This window comes from Canis aureus, chromosome 7 (assembly GCF_053574225.1).
Source record: "Canis aureus isolate CA01 chromosome 7, VMU_Caureus_v.1.0, whole genome shotgun sequence".
NCBI lineage: Eukaryota > Metazoa > Chordata > Mammalia > Carnivora > Canidae > Canis > Canis aureus.
Genome location: NC_135617.1, coordinates 4,535,203 through 4,553,378, shown reverse-complemented (window position 1 = coordinate 4,553,378; position 18,176 = coordinate 4,535,203). Strand labels below are relative to the sequence as shown.

The 18,176-nt window shown below is 39.9% G+C and overlaps 1 protein-coding gene across 3 annotated transcripts in view; it reads left to right on the top strand.

The window, feature by feature from the left end:
* LOC144316975 (uncharacterized) overlaps positions 1-18,176 on the top strand; it is a 92,543-nt gene that overhangs the window by 13,603 nt on the left and 60,764 nt on the right. The window contains exon 3 of one of the 3 annotated variants that reach the window (XR_013382806.1): positions 5,434-5,736. The exons of the other annotated variants lie outside the window; for them this stretch is intronic. The gene's annotated coding sequence lies outside the window, so the exon portion shown is untranslated. Of the gene's footprint in view, positions 1-5,433; positions 5,737-18,176 lie in introns of those variants that run through there. 3 annotated transcript variants of the gene reach the window in all.

Below are 18,176 nucleotides of genomic sequence, written 5' to 3'. Positions count from 1 at the left end.
ATATTATATCTCCTAAAATGTTTTTCTTTATCCATAATATAGAGGAATTAAAAAAATGCATTAGAACTTGGCTGTGAACTTATACAAATGTGAAACATTAAGATGACAGAGCAGAGAAAGAAAATGGAGCTCAAATGAAATCTACCTCTCAAAGTAGGCCTATTTATATTTCACTATGTTTGCTATTAGACATTTATTTCTTTGCTAGAAATGATAAATGGAAAAAAAATGATAAATGGCTGCCCACCCAACTTCTGAGTCTTAGGCAACTCCATATTACCAATAAACCACTCATTTTGATTCTATAAATGCTGTGCACAAGGCCCTAAAGGAAGTCTACCATTCCAGATCCCCATCAACCTCTCAGTAAACTACTTTTGCTTATACTGTGTCTTTGCCTGATTCTAAACCCTTTGTTCTACACTTCATCTCAGGTTTGGCCTTTGGATCTTTTTACTTAATGCTTATTTTTGGTTTCTTGGCACTTGACTCTGCTCAATCTGATCATCTTTGGTTTAGACTCTCCTACTTCCAAGCTACCAAGATTTATACCCCTTGATTCTAGCAGTTCTGGAATTGCTAGCACAGCCATTGGCTGCTGGCTCAAGGAGACCAGTCCCAAATACTAGTCTCATATTATAAACATCTGATTATTCATCTATTTAACAGATTTCATTCATCAGTACTATGTGTAAACCACCAGAGTAGTTTCTGGAGGAATAGAGAAGATTAATTAGTGATAGAAACCCCCCTAAAAATCTGGTTGGACAAATAAAAAGTATATTGTGATAATTTAAGATAGTATGTGTTCAACTCTTATGAAGTATGTATACATGCAAGACATCAATTAACAAAAGCTTCAAATAGAAAGATTTCCTTCAGCAAGCCTTTCTGTAGGCTCCATGCCTAGCGTGGAACCCAATGTAGGGCTTGAACTCACAACCTTGAGCTCAAGGCCTGAGCTAAGAGCAAGAGTTGGACCGTTAACTGACTGAGCCACCCAGGCGTCCAAAAGCTACAAATAGGGCAGCCCCAGTGGCTCAATGGTTTGGCAATGCCTTCGGCCCGGAGCCTGATCCTGGAGACCCGGGATCGAGTCCTGCGTCGGGCTCCCTGCATGGAGCCTGCTTCTCCCTCTGCCTGTGTCTCTGCCTCTCTGTGTCTGTGTGTGTCTGTCATGAATGAATAAATAAAATCTTTAAAAAAAAAAAAAAAAGCTCCAAATAGAAAGATTTCTAACCAGGGAGTTAGGGATATAGAGTATAAAGGGACATGACCAAAAGAACCTAGGGTAGTGGGTCATGGATTTAAAAAGATTGAGAATACTGATAGGTTAAGTTAATAGACTTGAAGGTAGGGTGGGATAAACACCATGGGAGAAAGGCATTCCGAAAAGTAGAACAGGAACAGAAAAAGTAAGTTATGTTTTAAGAATCTTATTTATCTAGATTGCTTGACGGTATAAGTAAAAATGGAAGAAAGCCTAAAAAAACTGGTTGGAACCAGATTATGGAAGGCTTTGAGTATAGAGAATTTAGAGTTGGCAAACATACTGGGAAATCAGAAAGTTTTGAGCAAGAAATAATAATTGGCTTGATTTAAACAGTGATATACAAGAAAATGTTGGTAGTGAGGAGATAGGCAGAGACTGCAGACCAGGCAATCAGTTAGGAGACTAATACAGTAATCTAAAGTAGGGAGGGCCTGGAGATGACGACTATATTCATTTCATTAAGTGCCTGCTGTGAGTGAGGTGCTGGTGATGCAATAAAGATGAACTCCTCGTCATGCAGGGGTGTTCAATCTAGTGAGACATTGATCTGTTAAAGGCTCCTAGAGGAGTCTCTATTTTGGGACCACTTCTGACCCTTGCCTGGTTACCAAGGGATAGGTCCTCATTTAACAATGAGATATATTACCTACCTTCTAAAACTACTTTCCCATTTCATGAGTCTGCTAAGGCGAAAGTATCCCATCCACTTGCACATAAAGAAAAGCAATTTATTACTTAAAACAAGATAAGACAGGAACACTACCAGACAAGGCAAAGAAGAAAATGACATGTGTTTTAAAGAGATAACTGAAGATGATGTGGAAAATGAATTGGAGGTTAGGTTAGGAGCAAGAAAACCAGTTAAGAGGTTGTTGTAGTTATCCACGTGCTTCATTGTGAGGGCCTGAACAAAGAGAGTATGAAACAAGAGCAATCATTGGTGGCTACTTCCACTATAACCCTTTCTATCCCTGCCCTGGTTCAACTAAGGGATGGGTAGGGGACTCTCATTTAGAACTGATTTTTTTTTTTTTTTTTTTTTTTTTTTTTTGAGAGAGTGATTTGAGGGTGGTGGTGGGAGCAGAGGGAGAGAGACTCCTCAAGCAGACTCCCAGCTGAGTGCCCAAGAGGACACTGGGCTTGATCCCAGGACCCTGAGATCACGACTCCGGCCAAAATCAAGAGTGGGACGCTCAAATGACAGAGCTACCATGTGTTCCTGGAATTGAATCTTGAATGGAGGCACTCAAAAACACAAGAAACTCTGTTCACTTTTTCAGATTAGAGGTAATGCTCCTATTGTCAAGTAGTCTGTTTTCTAGTTTCCTTATTTGGAACATGGTTCACCAGCCTTCACATGGATTCCCTGAGCTCCCTGATAAATTTTTGGTTTTGCTTTATTTAGCTAGCCCAAATTGGTTCCTAGGGCTTACAATTAAAAACAAACAACACTACAACAAAAACCCACCCTAATTGACACTGTATGCAATGTCTGAGTCACCTGTGGATAATCAGGAGGCAATTGTTAGGTAGTAGGAAATATGAAACTAGAAGAGTGGTTCTCAAAGTCATGCATCAGCATCACCTGAGAACTAATAATGTAAATTCTTAGGCTTCACTCCAGATTTACTGAATATGAAACTCCAGCAGTGGGACCCTAACAATCTGAACATTAGTATGCCGTCCAGGTGATTCTAATGCCAGTGAAGTTTGAGAACCAACTTAACTAGAAGGGAGATTTGGGGTGGAGATAAAGATGTGTGAGTCAATATAATTAAATTCCTTCAATTGCTATTGAAGGAATGAATAAACTTCAAGAATAGAAGAGAGAATAAGCCCCTAAAAATAGATGAAACAAACAATCAAAGAAATTGAGACTAGTGCTGTACAATCAGGGAGGGGGAAATGTAACAGGTTGCAGGTGATCTACAGTTTCAAGTGCTATACAGATCAGGATGGATAAGCGTAGAGTTACAGCTATAGGAGTCCCTGTTAGGTTTTTGGTGTCAAGAGGAGTGATACAGATAACAAGAATAAGTGATGAGAGAACACAGGCAAAATAAAAGATACTTTTTGCAGCAGTTTGGGAGTGCAAGAAAGAAAGGATAATAAGGTCAAGAAGAGCTTTCTCAGGGTAGATATTTCAGTTAGCTTTTGCTGCATAGCAAACAGTTGAAAACTCAGAGGTTTAAGACTGTAGTTATTATTACGGCTTGTGTCTGAGGGTTGGCTGATCTCAGCAGGGCTTGCCTGTGCATCTATAAGGCCACTGGAGAGCTTTGTTCCACACTGGACTCTATTCCACAGGTCATCCTCCTCCTGTCTGGCTTAGCTAGGCATCCCTTCCCATGGAGATGAAAGAAGAATTTTAAGAGAACAAGCAAAAACATACAAGGTCCCTTGAATCCTTGACTCCAAACTGACAAACTGACACTTCTGCCTCATTCTGTTGGCCAGATCAGGTTATGTGGCAGTTTTAAGGGGTGGGGAAATAGAATTTACCTTTGCAGAGAAATGGCAAAGTGACATGGCAAAGGGTGTGGGTGGGCTCATGGAGGGGTATAGAATTGGGATCATGCATACCATAGTAGGGATGACCTGAGCATGCTTGAAAGTAGAAGGGAAGAAACATGTAGAACAAAGAAGAAAGTGAGCCAAGAAGAAAGATCTGTACCATAGCTCAGAGAATTAACCTTTGAAAAAAGGAAGGATACTTCTGGGAATGGAAAAAAGGGAATTTGATTGGATTAGATTTAGCAAATTAAAATGCAAGATGTCTAGTAAAATTTGAACTTCAGGTAAACAATACATTTTTAGCGTTAAGTATGTTCTGTACAGTATTTGGCAGACTCTCAGTACATAGTTTGCTGGAGTTTATTATTTTAAATGCTACTTAGATATTTCTGTAATGCAATATTTGAGACATACTTATACTAAAATATGATTCCTTGTTTATATGAAACTCAAGTTTAACTGGGCATCCTGTATCTTATCTGGCAACCCTCCTTTGGTTAAATTTTAAGTAAATATATAGTAAGATAATCTACAAAGGGATAGATGGGTGCATTTGGGGATTTAATCATGGAAGAAGTTGGGAACAGCTGCTATGGATACTGCGAGATGTCAAAGGATTGCTGAGCAGCATTGAAAGCCCACTTAGCAACAGGAAGCATGACTTTTTCTTGGATTAAATCAACTGTAATGTTTCACTGCTAGGAAGCAGTAGTAGTAACAGAGATTGCTGGTGCAGGCGACCACCTTGGTCTGACTTCAGTAGAAGAGATTGGGGCAGGAGTTTGGGGTATAATTGAAATGATGGGGGATCCAGATTGTATAGGGAAGCAGGTGAAACCAGAAGGTGAATTGGGAGACAGAAGGTGAACAGTGAGTCAGAGAGGTATTAAGAGGTGGAAGTTCACAAAGAAATGGAATTTACAATCTTGGAAGAATAGTTTTGTGTGATAATGGGGGTTTAAAAATCCAATTTCACATTACAGCACTGGAGCTAAATTAAAAGCAAGAGCTCTGCAAACAAGGCACCTGGTCTTGAATCTATTTGTGTGATCTTTAATTTCCCTGTGCCTTAGCTCTTTGTAAAATAGAAATAATAATAGTTCTTACTTCATAGGGTTATTGTGGAAATTACGTGAGACAAACCAGCTGAAGTACCTAGAACAGTATGTCTAATACACAGTAAACCGTCAAATGTTGGCTATGTTTTATTATTTTAAATACCACCTTCCCAGTGCCCGGGTGGCTCAGTGGAGTAAGGTCCTGGGATCGAGTCCCATGTGGGACTGGCTCCCTGCTCAGTGGGGAGTCAGCTTCTACCTCTCTCCCCAACCCCTGTTTGTGCACATGCTCTTTCTCCCTCCCGCTCTCTCTCAAATAAATAAAATCTTTATAGATGCGTGGAAAGTAGTATTTATTTAATCAGTAAATGTGAGTGCTCTGGAGAATATTAAAGACAAATGGCAAGTATACATAGTATGTTTTCCACCATAGCTAACAAATGCTATCTTTGGTAAATATATAGACAATCAGCTAGCTACCTGTTAAATATGAAGCCCACAAAATCTTTACCATTTAAGGCTGTTTTCTTTACTGTTACAAGAAAATAATTACCATGCTCAAGTCCTATCTGTCTCATTTCCCCATAGGTGACCATGCATTGGGATTTTCATAGTTTGAGTTAATTCCTCTGGGCTCCACCACCCAGTGAGTTACACAGGACAAGATTCTTCCCAGGGGACTGTGGTTCTGGGAATGTGAGCAGCTTGTTTTCATGAGATCTGCACCCTGACCTGGCCTACTGTTAAGAGCTGTTGTGTTGGTGGTCATGTTGTCTTTAGTCGTTTTTTTCTATCTTACACAGTTATTTGTATATAAATATTTTTGAAAAGTAAATGTTCTATGCCACTATTTTGCTTATACAAAGAAAAATTAAAACTATTTTGAAGTAATTACATGTGTCATATTTTTCTCTTTCAAAATAAATGGAAGTATTAATTCGTATCTTCTGGAAAGAAAATGAAAATGCAGGAAATGGTTATGCTCTTAACGTTTGAAAATAAGGTAATATTCTCTTTTCGAATGGAGCCTTCTAAGGAATTACTAGAGTCTCATACACAATCGACTTAAATGCATTCTTTATCTTTAAAAGGAAGCAGAATAGGATCATTGAGTAAGTCACATGTGTTCACAGCCTTGTCTGGTGTAATCATATCCTACACAAACACATTATTCTCTAGTCAGAAGGGTAAGGGGACATTTGAAACAGGACCTGCCCTTGCGGAGACCTTTTTTTGTTTAAAGAACGGTGCAGCTAGAGACCACACAGTAGAAGATAACAGAAAATATCTTCCATGCCTTCCTCTACCTGTATATTTTCTCATTCTCTTTTGTTCTCTAAGGACATCTGTTGTAATGATTATTCTGTAAAACTCATAGGTATATAGCAGACGGCATATCATATTTCATTTATTATTTTGTCTACTGTAATTATTGCTCTTTTATATCCTGCCATTGTAGGTCTTTAAAATATTTTGTTTATAAAAGATATGAAAGGATATTACAGAAAATTAGGTGACTAGAGATAGCTAAAGAGTAAATGTTTTAACTCTGAATTTAATATTATATCTTAGGAAGTCTAATCAACTTGTATTAAGCTACGTTTTAAAGAGATAAATGTGGTTAAAACAGATGCTTAAACTCTGAATCTAATTTTCCTCTTTTTATATTAATTGCAATGATTTTTTACAATGAAAAGATATTGAAAGATATTCTTAATTATAAACAACAGTAACGTGAGATTTGGAGGCTTTAAAATAGGTCCATTATTTGAAATGTTTTCAGTGTTTTGATAGCTGGTTTGCTGTCTACACAATGGTTGCAATTAAAAATTTAAGTTTTTTAAAAAATAAAATTTTAGAAATTAAAAAATTCAAGTATTTACTTTTTTATTTAAATACTTTTATTTTAAAAAAATAAAGATTTTCTGTATTTATTCATGAGAGACAGAGAGAGAGAGAGATGCAGAGACATAGGCTCCCCACAAGGAGCCCAATGTGGGACTGGATCCCAGGACCCCAGGATCACACTCTCAGCCGAAGGCAGACACTCAACCACTGAGCCACCAGGTGTCCCAAGTATATACTTCTTCTTAGGAGTTTTTATATTGCCTCCCAATTTTCCCCTTGGTTAATCCTTTGGGAATTTTGAAATTTACATCTGAAGGGTTTGGTGGTTTTTTTTTTTTTTTTTTAGTCTTTTTAGTATAAAAAATTTCAAACATACTTAAGTAGAACAAACAGTATAATGAACCCCCAAGTTATGTTTGAGCTTTAAGTGATATATTAATATAGGTGTTTCACTTATTAATACAACAGATGTTCAAGAACTCCGAATAGTTGTAGCTTAATGCGCACTTGAAAGAATTCATATAAATCAAATTTTTAAAAATATCCAACCATTTCCCAACCTATGACAGATTGTTATTTCAAATGTTTGTTGATGGTCAACCAATTTTTGGACCTACAAATATGATCCTCATAGAAATAATCTTTTTTTCTTTTTTTTTTTTTTTGGGTGATCCTCATAGAAATAATCTTAAAATGACTTTGCTATTCAGGCCAACACTCAGTAATTTATCTAATTCGCATTAAGTGAAGCCCATGCACCTCTTTTAACATTGTTTCAATGAGATAATGCCTGTCTTGCAATTGGAATACTACAGAACAACTGCTACCCATCTTCCCTTTTACTAAGTATGGGGGACAGAAAAGTGGAGAGTCAAGGTCCTGTGATGGAGATTCACATCCATAATGTGTTTTGATTCTCCCAGCAAAACCATGGGAACTCTGACAGTAAAAGGGTGTAGGGATAGGAGTGCATTCTGTACATACCATTCTGAAATTATTTACCTTTTCTTCAGCTAGTTGAGTTTTTGGTGTGCCTTTTTAAAAAAGATTTTGTTTATTTATTTGACAGAGCAAGCACAAGCAGAGGGAGTAGCAGGCAGAGGAAGAAGCAGAGGCTCCCTGTGGTCCTAGGTCCCTGGGATCGTGACCTGCACTGAAGGCAGACACTTAACCAACTGAGCCACTCAGGAGCCCCATGTTTTTGTGTTTTTTAAAGGTGTTTTTGCTTTTAAAGAAAAATTAAAAGCTCAGTTAGTTAAGCATACAACTCTTGATTTCGGCTCAGGTCATCACCTCACGGTCATGAGAACAAGCCCTGTGTTGGGCTCTGTGCTCAGTGGGGAGTCTGCTTGGGATTCTCTCTCTCCCTCGCCTCCTGCCCCTCCCCCCACTGGCACTCTCTCTCAAAACAAATAAAATCTTTTTAAAAATATTCTCCTTCTTGCTTCCCCTCCTGGAGCACACTCTTGCTACAAAAATTAAAAATGCTTGCTTAAAAAAAAAAGAAAGAAACCTTCCTTTATAAGGAAGGTTTTAAGGAAGGTTTGTCTTCCTTTATTTGTATGGATACAATACTCCATGTTGTATCTAAAGTGTACATGTTACAGACTTTTAAAAGTAGGCTTCTGATTTTCTTCTTTAAGTTTCTGACATAGGAGAAAATTATTTTCACTGCTGAGATATACCTAAGACAATAAGAAAAGATTCCTGACTACTAAAACAGAAAATTAGAATATAAACAGAAGTATTAACTTGCCTATAAATCAGACTGTTGCAATAATGTTTGTAGTGAACCTATAAATATTATTAACCTTTTAGAGTATCTGGGAATGATGAAGAAAGATGTGCTCTGATGCTTTAGTCATGCCATCCTATACTCACACTGTTTCAAATTGACCTTAAATTCTTACTCTTCCAAAACCCTTCTCTAAGCAAGAACTTGGAGCCACAAAACTGTGTTCATCAACTTCTTTCCATTTTGTTTGCAAACTGATTGAAAAAGGGAAATAAAGCAAGTGCTTTATGGGTAGAGCAACAGGGTCAAGATCCAGAAAGTGTGGAATAGCTGAAAACAAGGCCAGCTCAGAGTTAGGAACTCCAAACATTACAATTGTCTGTGAGCCAGAGACAGCCACTTAACCTACTAAGGTAGTGAAATGAATTAGCCCTAGTTCTAGTTCTAAAAGTCCCATCTGTGAATAGTCACCCTAGATCCTGCGAAGTCTCTAAAAGTGCAGTAGGACTGTTACCCTCTCAGCTGTTAGGTTCCATGTTATGCTTGTGAGTGCTTGATAGCAGGCCCCCAAAGTTAGCTAGCTTCATTTTCCAGAGGGAGCAATGCCAGGCATTGTTCTTTCCTAAGTACAGAAAGAACCAGGCATACTTTGTGATGTGTCCACCAAAGGTCCTGCAGCATGGTAACCATAGCCTCACTACTGACCCATGCTCCCATCAGATAAGGAGGGGCCTACTGTGGGTTAACTAGCACAGTAATGAGGTCCTTTACATGTTACTGTAGGAATCCCCACAGTAACCCTGAAGACAGAGGTATTGTCTACATTTTACAGATGAGAAAATTTCCTAAGAACCTTAGTGATGGAGCTAGTGAACGGTAAAACTACGTTCAACTCTGCTATGAGAGAGTTGGACTACATACAGATCCCTTATTTAAACCTGTCCACAAAACTAAGGAGAAAAAAACCAAGAGGGCTTCTCTGCAGTTAGCTTTATACTCACCAGCAACCCTAAGAACTCTGGCTTCTCTGCCCATGGGACCTGGACCCTTGAAACTCCCAGAGGTAGCTCATTTTCTCAAGATCTCCTCCAACACCACCGCCCGCCAGCCCCCCCAGCCCCGCCCAAATCCAGGGTAAGCCTGTCCCTTCCCAGCTCTTCTGAAATCTCATGAGAATGGCCTGCTTCTTCTCTCAGAAGGCTCCTGCAGCTAGAAACCCAATCTTCTCTAACCCGGATGAGTAAACTCTGGAGCTTGATATCAAGACACACTGTTTCAGAAGAACTCTTCAAGTGTGAAGCCCCTCCCTGCTGACCAGTGGTGTTGAGAGTGCCAAAGGATAAGTTCTCCCACCAACCAGTGCAACCCAGTGAAGAGCCTGCATGAAGGTAGTAACTCAAGAGGAATAGAAATAAAATGCGAGGAACTGGAATCATCAGGGGATCCTACCAGGAGCTTCTAGGTGCATGAAAGTTTTTTCTGCATCAGTAACTTCTCTAGTAACTGTAAAGATAGCTACTTCTAGATCTCTGAATTCTAACTGCTGATGAAGGAGAGTCCAAACTATATCAGAGTCAGAAACTCCCAGAAATAGCAGGGGGCTGTTCGCAAGCTATGTTCCTGGGACCAGCAGCATTAGCCTCACCTGGGAACTTGTTAAAGATGCAAATTATTGGGCCCCATCCCAGACCTACTAAATCGAAAGTGGGACCCAGAAATCTGTGGTTTAACAAACCACTCACATGGTCCTGATGTAAGCTGAAGTTTGAAGACCACTGGCCTAGGAGGATGAAGGATAATCTCAGGTTCTCCACATTAACCTAGAGTTAACCTGCAACACCTGCCTGGGACTAGAGCTCAGTAGTCAGAGTTCAGTGACTCGTCCAACCAAGACTACTGCCTCATTACTCATTATTTTCTTTGAAAACTCCTAGGAGGGATCCCTGGGTGGCGCAGCGGTTTGGCGCCTGCCTTTGGCCCAGGGCGCGATCCTGGAGACCCGGGATTGAATCCCACGTCGGGCTCCCGGTGCGTGAAGCCTGCTTCTCCCTCTGCCTGTGTCTCTGCCTCTCTCTCTCTGTGACTATCATAAATAAATAAAAATTTAAAAAAAAAAAAAGAAAACTCCTAGGAAAATTTTGGGCAAATAGCAGATGATCCGTCATGACCGAACTGAAATTTTAAAACACGTTTATGATAAATCAGAAATAACTTCAATGTCTATTAATAGGGATTCGATTAAAAACAAACTATGAGGACTGGGTCCAATACTGACCAACACTAGGTTCACTATATTCTTATGGCCTAATACAGTGTAAATATCTAGTATTTGCTGATTGAATGAATAAATATATCTTCATGTATATTCAAGTCCTGAGGTACAATGCAGTATTAAAAAAAATAAAGATGTTTTTTAATAGCGATCCCACTCCTGTGTATTTACTCCAAAACCTAGAGGCCAGTTTATAGCAACTGTATTCATAAATGCCAAAACTGGAAACAACCCAAATGTTCTTCACCTGATGAGTGGCTCAGGCAGGGACTGCATTTCGGGAAGTAGTTTAAGAGACCTTATTTTATATGGTACTATATGATTTTTTTTTGTAAAAATTTATGTATTATTAAGAAATGAACAATATTTTAGATACCAAAAGGATAAACACCCATAAATGTTAATAGTAATTATCTCTAGTTGACGGGATGACAAGTGGCTTTTTTCTTATTTTTGTAGTTTCTAGTTTTTCAGTATAAACAAGTCATGCTTTATAACTAGAAAAAACGAGTTACTTTTTAAAAAGGGGTGACAGAGACCTGGAAGCATATCGACTCATTAAAAAATGTATTAAAAATGTATACAAATTAGAAATGTGTACCTTATAAGAATATTCAAAACTAAGATTCACTGAGAAAAGAATTTGAATATACCCTCCAGAATAGTGCTTCTTAAAGTCCATACAAATCACCTGGAGTGCTTGTTGAGATGCAGATTCTCATTCCAAGAATTTGCATTTCTAACAAGCTCCCACATGATCCCAGCGCTCCTGGTCCACGGAGGACTTTGAGTATCAGGACTCTAAAAGTACTACTGTCAAGAAAGCAGCCACTAATTAGTCACATGTGGTCTTAAGTAGTTGAAATGTGGCTAGTCAGAATTGAGATGTACAAAGATAAAATACACACTGGCTTTTGAAGACTTAACACACACACACACAAAGAATGTAAAACATCTTAACAATTATTTTATATTAAGTATATGTTGAAATATAGTCTTTTGGACATATGGTGTTAAAATATATCATTAAAATTAATTTCACACGTTTCATTTCCCATTTTAATGTGGCTACTAGAAAAATTTGAATTACATTTGTGGTTTGCATTTTTGGCTTGTATTACATTTTTATTGGATAGCACTGATCTAGAAGAACTATGAACAGGATTTTACTTCACTCTGGGTCTTAAATCACCAACATAATACAGGAAAAGGATTAACACTCCCTTAATGACCAAACTGGCAACTTTTGTGTATTCACATCAACATTCATAGGAGTCCTGAAAATCTAGGTAGAGGTTGAGGCAAATGAAAATCATAAACTTTTAGATAGGAAACTGAGATCATCAAGTCAAAACTCCTTGTCTTACGGAATTATTCATCAATTTGACAAAGATGGATTCAGCACTTCAGCTCTGTAAATGTTGAATAGGTGCTTCCGTGATAGGTAAGTGACTGCAATGGGGCACATCCCCTGAAGAGGCTGAGGATCACAGCAGCGGGTCAGCAACAGAACCCCCGGAGTCCTGTTGACAGAAGATTCACTAACGCAGAGGCCAACAGAGGCTCCATTTTCCTGAGGAAGAATCAGAGGAGCTCCTCACCTGAAGGGTTGTTGGGCTGGCTCTGAGTTTCCCCAGGTCTTATAGCTCCTGTTTGGCATTCTAATGATACAAATAAAGCTTTAGGATTAATTTATTTAAATAACCAATGTAAGGAATGTTATCCTCTCTCACACAAAAGACACTATTATCAGAAAGCAAAGACGTCTAGAGCTGAGAAACTTTGGAACTTTGAACATGGTTGATGGCAGCAGAATGAAATTCAGAGTGTGGCAGCAGCACCATCAACCTTCAATTATGTGTGCAAATGAGGGGCAAGAGGTGCTGAGGTGATTAAAAGCTATGAATAAAACAAAAAGCTCATTTTGGTGATTATTTTTTAAACTTATTTATCAAGAATATCTTACACCAGAGGCATCACGACTAAAATTTGTTCTTATCGGCATTACATTTCCTTCTGTGAGGGAATGAAAAGACAAATTTGGAATAAATAATAAAGCTTTTCAGGGAATTATGAAAATTCTTTTGACTTCAAGAGGCAGTATAGGCTGAAAATATAAACAATCCATTACAATTTTTTTTTTTTTGTAATTAAAATCTGGGTCTCCCCCTGCTCTCCTGCTGTAATGTTTCAACCACTTACAATATAGTATTAAAGGAATCTAGGTTGCTTTGGTGTGCATTCTTAACCTGTCCCTCATTACATGCACAGACCCAGTGGCCCATGTGATCATGGGTTGGATCTAATCTGAACATTTGTACTGTTCATTTTCAGCCAGTATTTTTTAAATTGCCCATCTGGAGAAAGTCAAAGCTACCTGAGAATGGCTGAATGGGCCTTGCCCAGGAGTAAAAACTGCTTTTAGCCATTCAAAACTAAAACTTGAACTAAGCAAAAGAAATAGTTTTGCCTAAAAATTATAACTGCTTTCCTCTGTCTTTAAGAGTGAGTGGAACAGCATTTCTAGAACCTTAAATGTTTGCTAGCAAGCAGTGAGTTTATTTCACTGATTTTGCTTCATTCATACCAAAAAGTAGAACATATTGAGTCTTCCGGTTGGCTTTGAATATTCCTAATGATTTTTTTTTTTTTTTAGGATTTATTTATTTGAGGTCGTGGTGTGGGAGGAGGGGCAGAGGGAGAGAATCTCAAGCAGACTTCTGGCTGAACATGGGGCTCATCATGGGCTCCCCTGGGGGCTTGACATAGGGCTCAACAGGAGACTCTACTCAGGACTCAATCTCAGGACTCGGACCCTGAGAGCATGACCTGTGCCAAAACCAAGAGTCAGACCCTTAACTGACTGAGCCACCCAGGTGCCACTATTCCCAATGACTTTTTTTTAAAGATCTCATTCCCAAACATGAACAGTAATTATTTATAGGAAGTGGCCTAATTTTTTAAAATAATAATTTGCCATCCCCCCTACACAAAAGGAAAATTTGTTATTTCCCTGTTAAAAATATGTCTGTGATGGGGCTCCTGCATGGCTCAGTTGGGTTAAGCGACCAACTCTTGATTTTGGCTTGGGTTGTGATCACAGGGTCCTGGGATGGAGCCCCCTGTTAGGCTCTGTGCTCAGCATGGAATCTGCTTGTCTCTCCCTCTGCTCCTCCTCTTGTGTGTGTTAGCGTACACTCTCTTTTTCTCAAGTAAATAAATCTTTAAAAAATATATATAGCTGTTGTAAAGATACATGTCCTTCAGATCCCCATGTTGCAGAATGCAGGCAATTCCTATCTTGGAATACCAATTATAAAGATCCCCTAATGGAGGGATTGGGGATGATGAGACAGTTACAAAAGGTTTAGATTCAGGAAAAATATGTACATGTAAATGTAGTCCAGTAATGTAATTTAAGTATGATTTTTGTCCCCCTTCAAATACAGAGTTTTAGGGGAAAAAGACGTTTTAGGAGAATCAACACACTGCTCATGTCTCCTAAAACACCAAGATTGCTTTTCTCTTTTCCTGAGGTGCATCAACAGAAAAAATACAAAATGATAATTAGTCTTCTTGTCACCTCATCATAGGTTTTCTAGATTAATAATTTTGATGTAAAGCATATATTTTTTAAAGATTTTATTTATCTATTCATGAGAGACACAGAGAGAGAGAGAGGCAAAGACACAGGCAGAGGGAGAAGCAGGCTCCATGCAGGGAGCCCAACGTGGGACTCGATCCTGAGTCTCCAGGATCACACCCTGGGCCGAAGGGAGGTGCTCAACCACTGAGCCACCCAGGCGTCCCGATGTAAAGCATATTTATGACACAACTTGCACCCTTATTTATTTGAGATGAACTATTAGATGCTATCTGCAGACTGTCAAAAAATGGCCACTCATTTTTTTTTCTAAGCTTTTGATATCAGGTGGTCATTAGACAGTTTCATGGCCTGGGACACCTGGGTGGCTCAGTGGCTGAGCATCTATCTGCCTTCGGCTCAGGGCGTGATCCCTGGTCCTGGGATGCAGTCCCACATCCACCTCCCCTCAAGGAACCTGCTTCTCCCTCTGCCTGTGTCTCTGCATCTCTCCCTGTGTCTCTTGTGAATAAATAAATAAAAATCTAAAAGGGAAAAAAGAAAGTCTCATGGCCTTTTTGAAAAAACTTCTAATAATCCAGCCCTTTAAATAAGCATTTTCCCCTCTATGACATTGACTTCTCCTTAAAGTGTTTACTTCAGTTGTAATTTTAGGGGAATAGGGAAATACACTGATAAGTACATTTATGTTTATAATGCTAATTCTCTTTTGAAAGGAGTCTTGTATTAAAGAAGGAATTCAAAACAAATGCAATCTAGTTTCTGTGAAAGCACAAGAAAGCTACAAATCTGCCAGCGTTCTCTTCACACTGAGCCATACATTTCTGAGGCACGTCTACCCTTCCTAGAGGACAGAATTGTCCCCCTCTCTCTCCGGAGACTAGGCCTCATAAGGGTGGATAGACATTGCTGATTACTTGGCCTCAAAATGATGCTTTCTTTATGTCCGTAGATTTAGGAGCAAGACGTTGAGAGAGCTGTTTCCCATGTACATTGGGTTAAAAAGACCAACTGTGGCAAAATCCAAACTTCATTTTCTTACTCTCCTAATCCACTGTTTTATACCTTCTCTTTGTCAAGTCACCAACACCACCCACCCTTCCTTATTAGCCCTGATTTCCTATTTCCCTGAGAAATAGGAATAACCCGAAAGAACTTTCACAGACCCCACCACTGGTGCCACCGTCACCTACTGGCATCTGTGCCCATATCAGCCACCTGCCCGTTACTGTGAACGAGATCTTTCCTAGCTCCACTTCTCTGCAGCCTGTCCCATCCCTCCCCCTGCTCAAAGATGTGAATCAGCAGCTCTTTCCTCTCCCCTGCGACATCATTTCCACCTTCTCTACCTGGTTGTTCCCTTTGGTGTAAACGACTACCCCGTTGGGGGAACCAATCATCACTCTCTCCTGATCCTCTAGGCGCCTCCTAACTGGCCACCCTCTTTCACCTTCTGCGCCCCTTTAGCCTGTATTTATCTCAACAGTCGGCATGCTCCTGTGGAAATCTAAGAACTTGTCACTCCTTTGCTCAAAACCCTCCGGAGGCTTCACCTCTCACTGAGCATGAAAGCTGGAGTCCCCGCAGAGGTGTGTGTGGCCCTGCTTGGTCCTCCCTGCCCACTCCCTCCCTTGATCACTTGCACTTCACCTCCTGTTTCTCCTCCTGGCTCTTCCAGCACCAGCCGCGCTGATGCTACATACCACGCGCACCAGCTCCTCACAGAGATTCTGCCCTTCCTTTCCTGATCTTTCCTCTAACATCACCTTCTCAATAAGGTCTTTCCTGCCCACTCTTGAAAATTATACCTCCCCCCACCTCCTCTGCTCTATTTTTCACTTATCTTCAGGTGGTGATATACTGTATGTTTTCACTGAATTGTTGTTTATACAGTCTGTTTGCCCCTAACTGCCACCCCAGGTAAGATCCATGAGTGGGTGGGATTTTTCCCCTTTTTACCTACTTACCATGTTATGGATATATTCCCTATACATAGTAAATGCTCAATAAATATCTGTTTAAAAATGAACCTGTCTTTTTGAAAGTGTAACTGGAAAATAATGTGGGTGTAGTATAAGCTCTGATAGCTGTTTTTTGTTTTTCTTTTTTGGTTGTTTGGGGTTTGTTTTTATAATGCAAATACCTGATTTAAGCTTTGATTGCATCCACTTCAAAGATGGCTATTTGCAGCAAACACAGGGCCAGCCACACATCTAGATGGCCGCCTCCCTCACATTGAGTGAGGCTCCTTTGTTTTAGAGATCTTGGTTGATCTTGATAACTGACCATTTGGGCCACTTGTTTTCTTTTCTCTTCCCAGGCTTTAAATTCCTGCTTTTACATTTTAAAATCACCAATAAAGAGTGAGGTGAAACCTTAGACTCCCACCTTCACCCTCAATAAAAGCAGAACCCCAGGTCCCTGCACTCACTGTGCTCTCTTTTTCTAGCCAAGACCTCCCTGTGTGGCCCCCAATTGTGCTGTGTAATTTCTAAGTCCTCTAAATAATAAACCTTTTTTTTTTCAAAGTTTCCTGATAATTATTGCTGAAGGGCATCTTGCGATGGTCAGAACCACAACAACCACTCTAGGCACAACACTGGCTGACAGGCTGAGAACAACACACAATTGGCATAGTTGGCAGGATTGCATGGCTGCATAGAAATGCCCTTACCTGCAACTTGCTTACTAACCGCCAAACTCAGGTGGGTGACAGCATCTGAGGAAGAAGCACAGCTAGCGGGGGTCAGTCATGCTGCTATATGTTTTCACATACTGCCTCTGTCACGTGTTGCCTACAGTATCCGGTGCAAAAGGTCAGGACTGCCATAACAATCCAATAATCCTCCCAGAGCAGTGTGATCAAGGCCATATGGTCTAACAAGATGATTAGACCACTAGTTCTAAAGACCTTAATTGACTATTAATGTGCAGAAGGGTCCTCCACACTAAGGAGAGTTAAGGAGGGTGGATTAGATTGGAAGGCTGTTGTCACTGCCCAAGGAGGGCTCTGGGCTAAAGGCACAACGAAAAGATTCCTACAGGTGAGGTGAGGAGGATGGGAGACCTCTGCCTGCAACCACTGAGTCAGTGGGTTGTGCCTGGACTCCATGTCCTAACCCAGAAAAGTGAAATAGCCTTTCAATTGGAAGCCAATGCCACCACAAGGGAGCATATAACAGAGGCCTACCGTCTCTGTGCCACTGCTTCACTCACTATTATTGCCCTTTGTCCCCTGACCCAATGAGATATTGGGGGTTTAATTCCTTGGTGTGATGTTGCTAAAAGATTAATGGACACATATAAAGGTCCTGAACATCTGGTGCCAGCACCTCCTAAGAACCTTGGGGAGGCACACCAGCTCTTTGATAAATGCAAAACCCCAAGGGTTCTAACTAGGTATGATTCAGTGTCATGCATGCCAACCTGCCAAGACTCTGGCTTATGCTCCAGAGGCCTAGGGACTTGTCCCAAAGACCTTGTGCACATCACACTACTGAAGGCAGACTCTGATCCTAGAGAGGTCTCTTGGGACACCCTGGAAAAGAAAGCAGCCACCTATAAAGAGGACTTACACTAATGTCATCCCAAATTTTCTGGTAACTGCACATAAGATTAAGGAAACAGGAGAAAAACAAGTAGAAACAGATTAAAAAAAAAAACAAAAAACAAAAAACAAAAAAACCAAACTATACCTTAATGAAATTCAAACATTTCTTAAAGATTTTATGGCTAATTATAGCTAATTGGCTATCGTTTTCTTGTTTGGAACCAGCTCTAAGTCCCTCGCAGTGGCCAAAATGCATTAACTGGCCAGTATCTAAAGACATGAAAATCCATAACTTTCTCAGAGATCCATCCAAGCTACATGC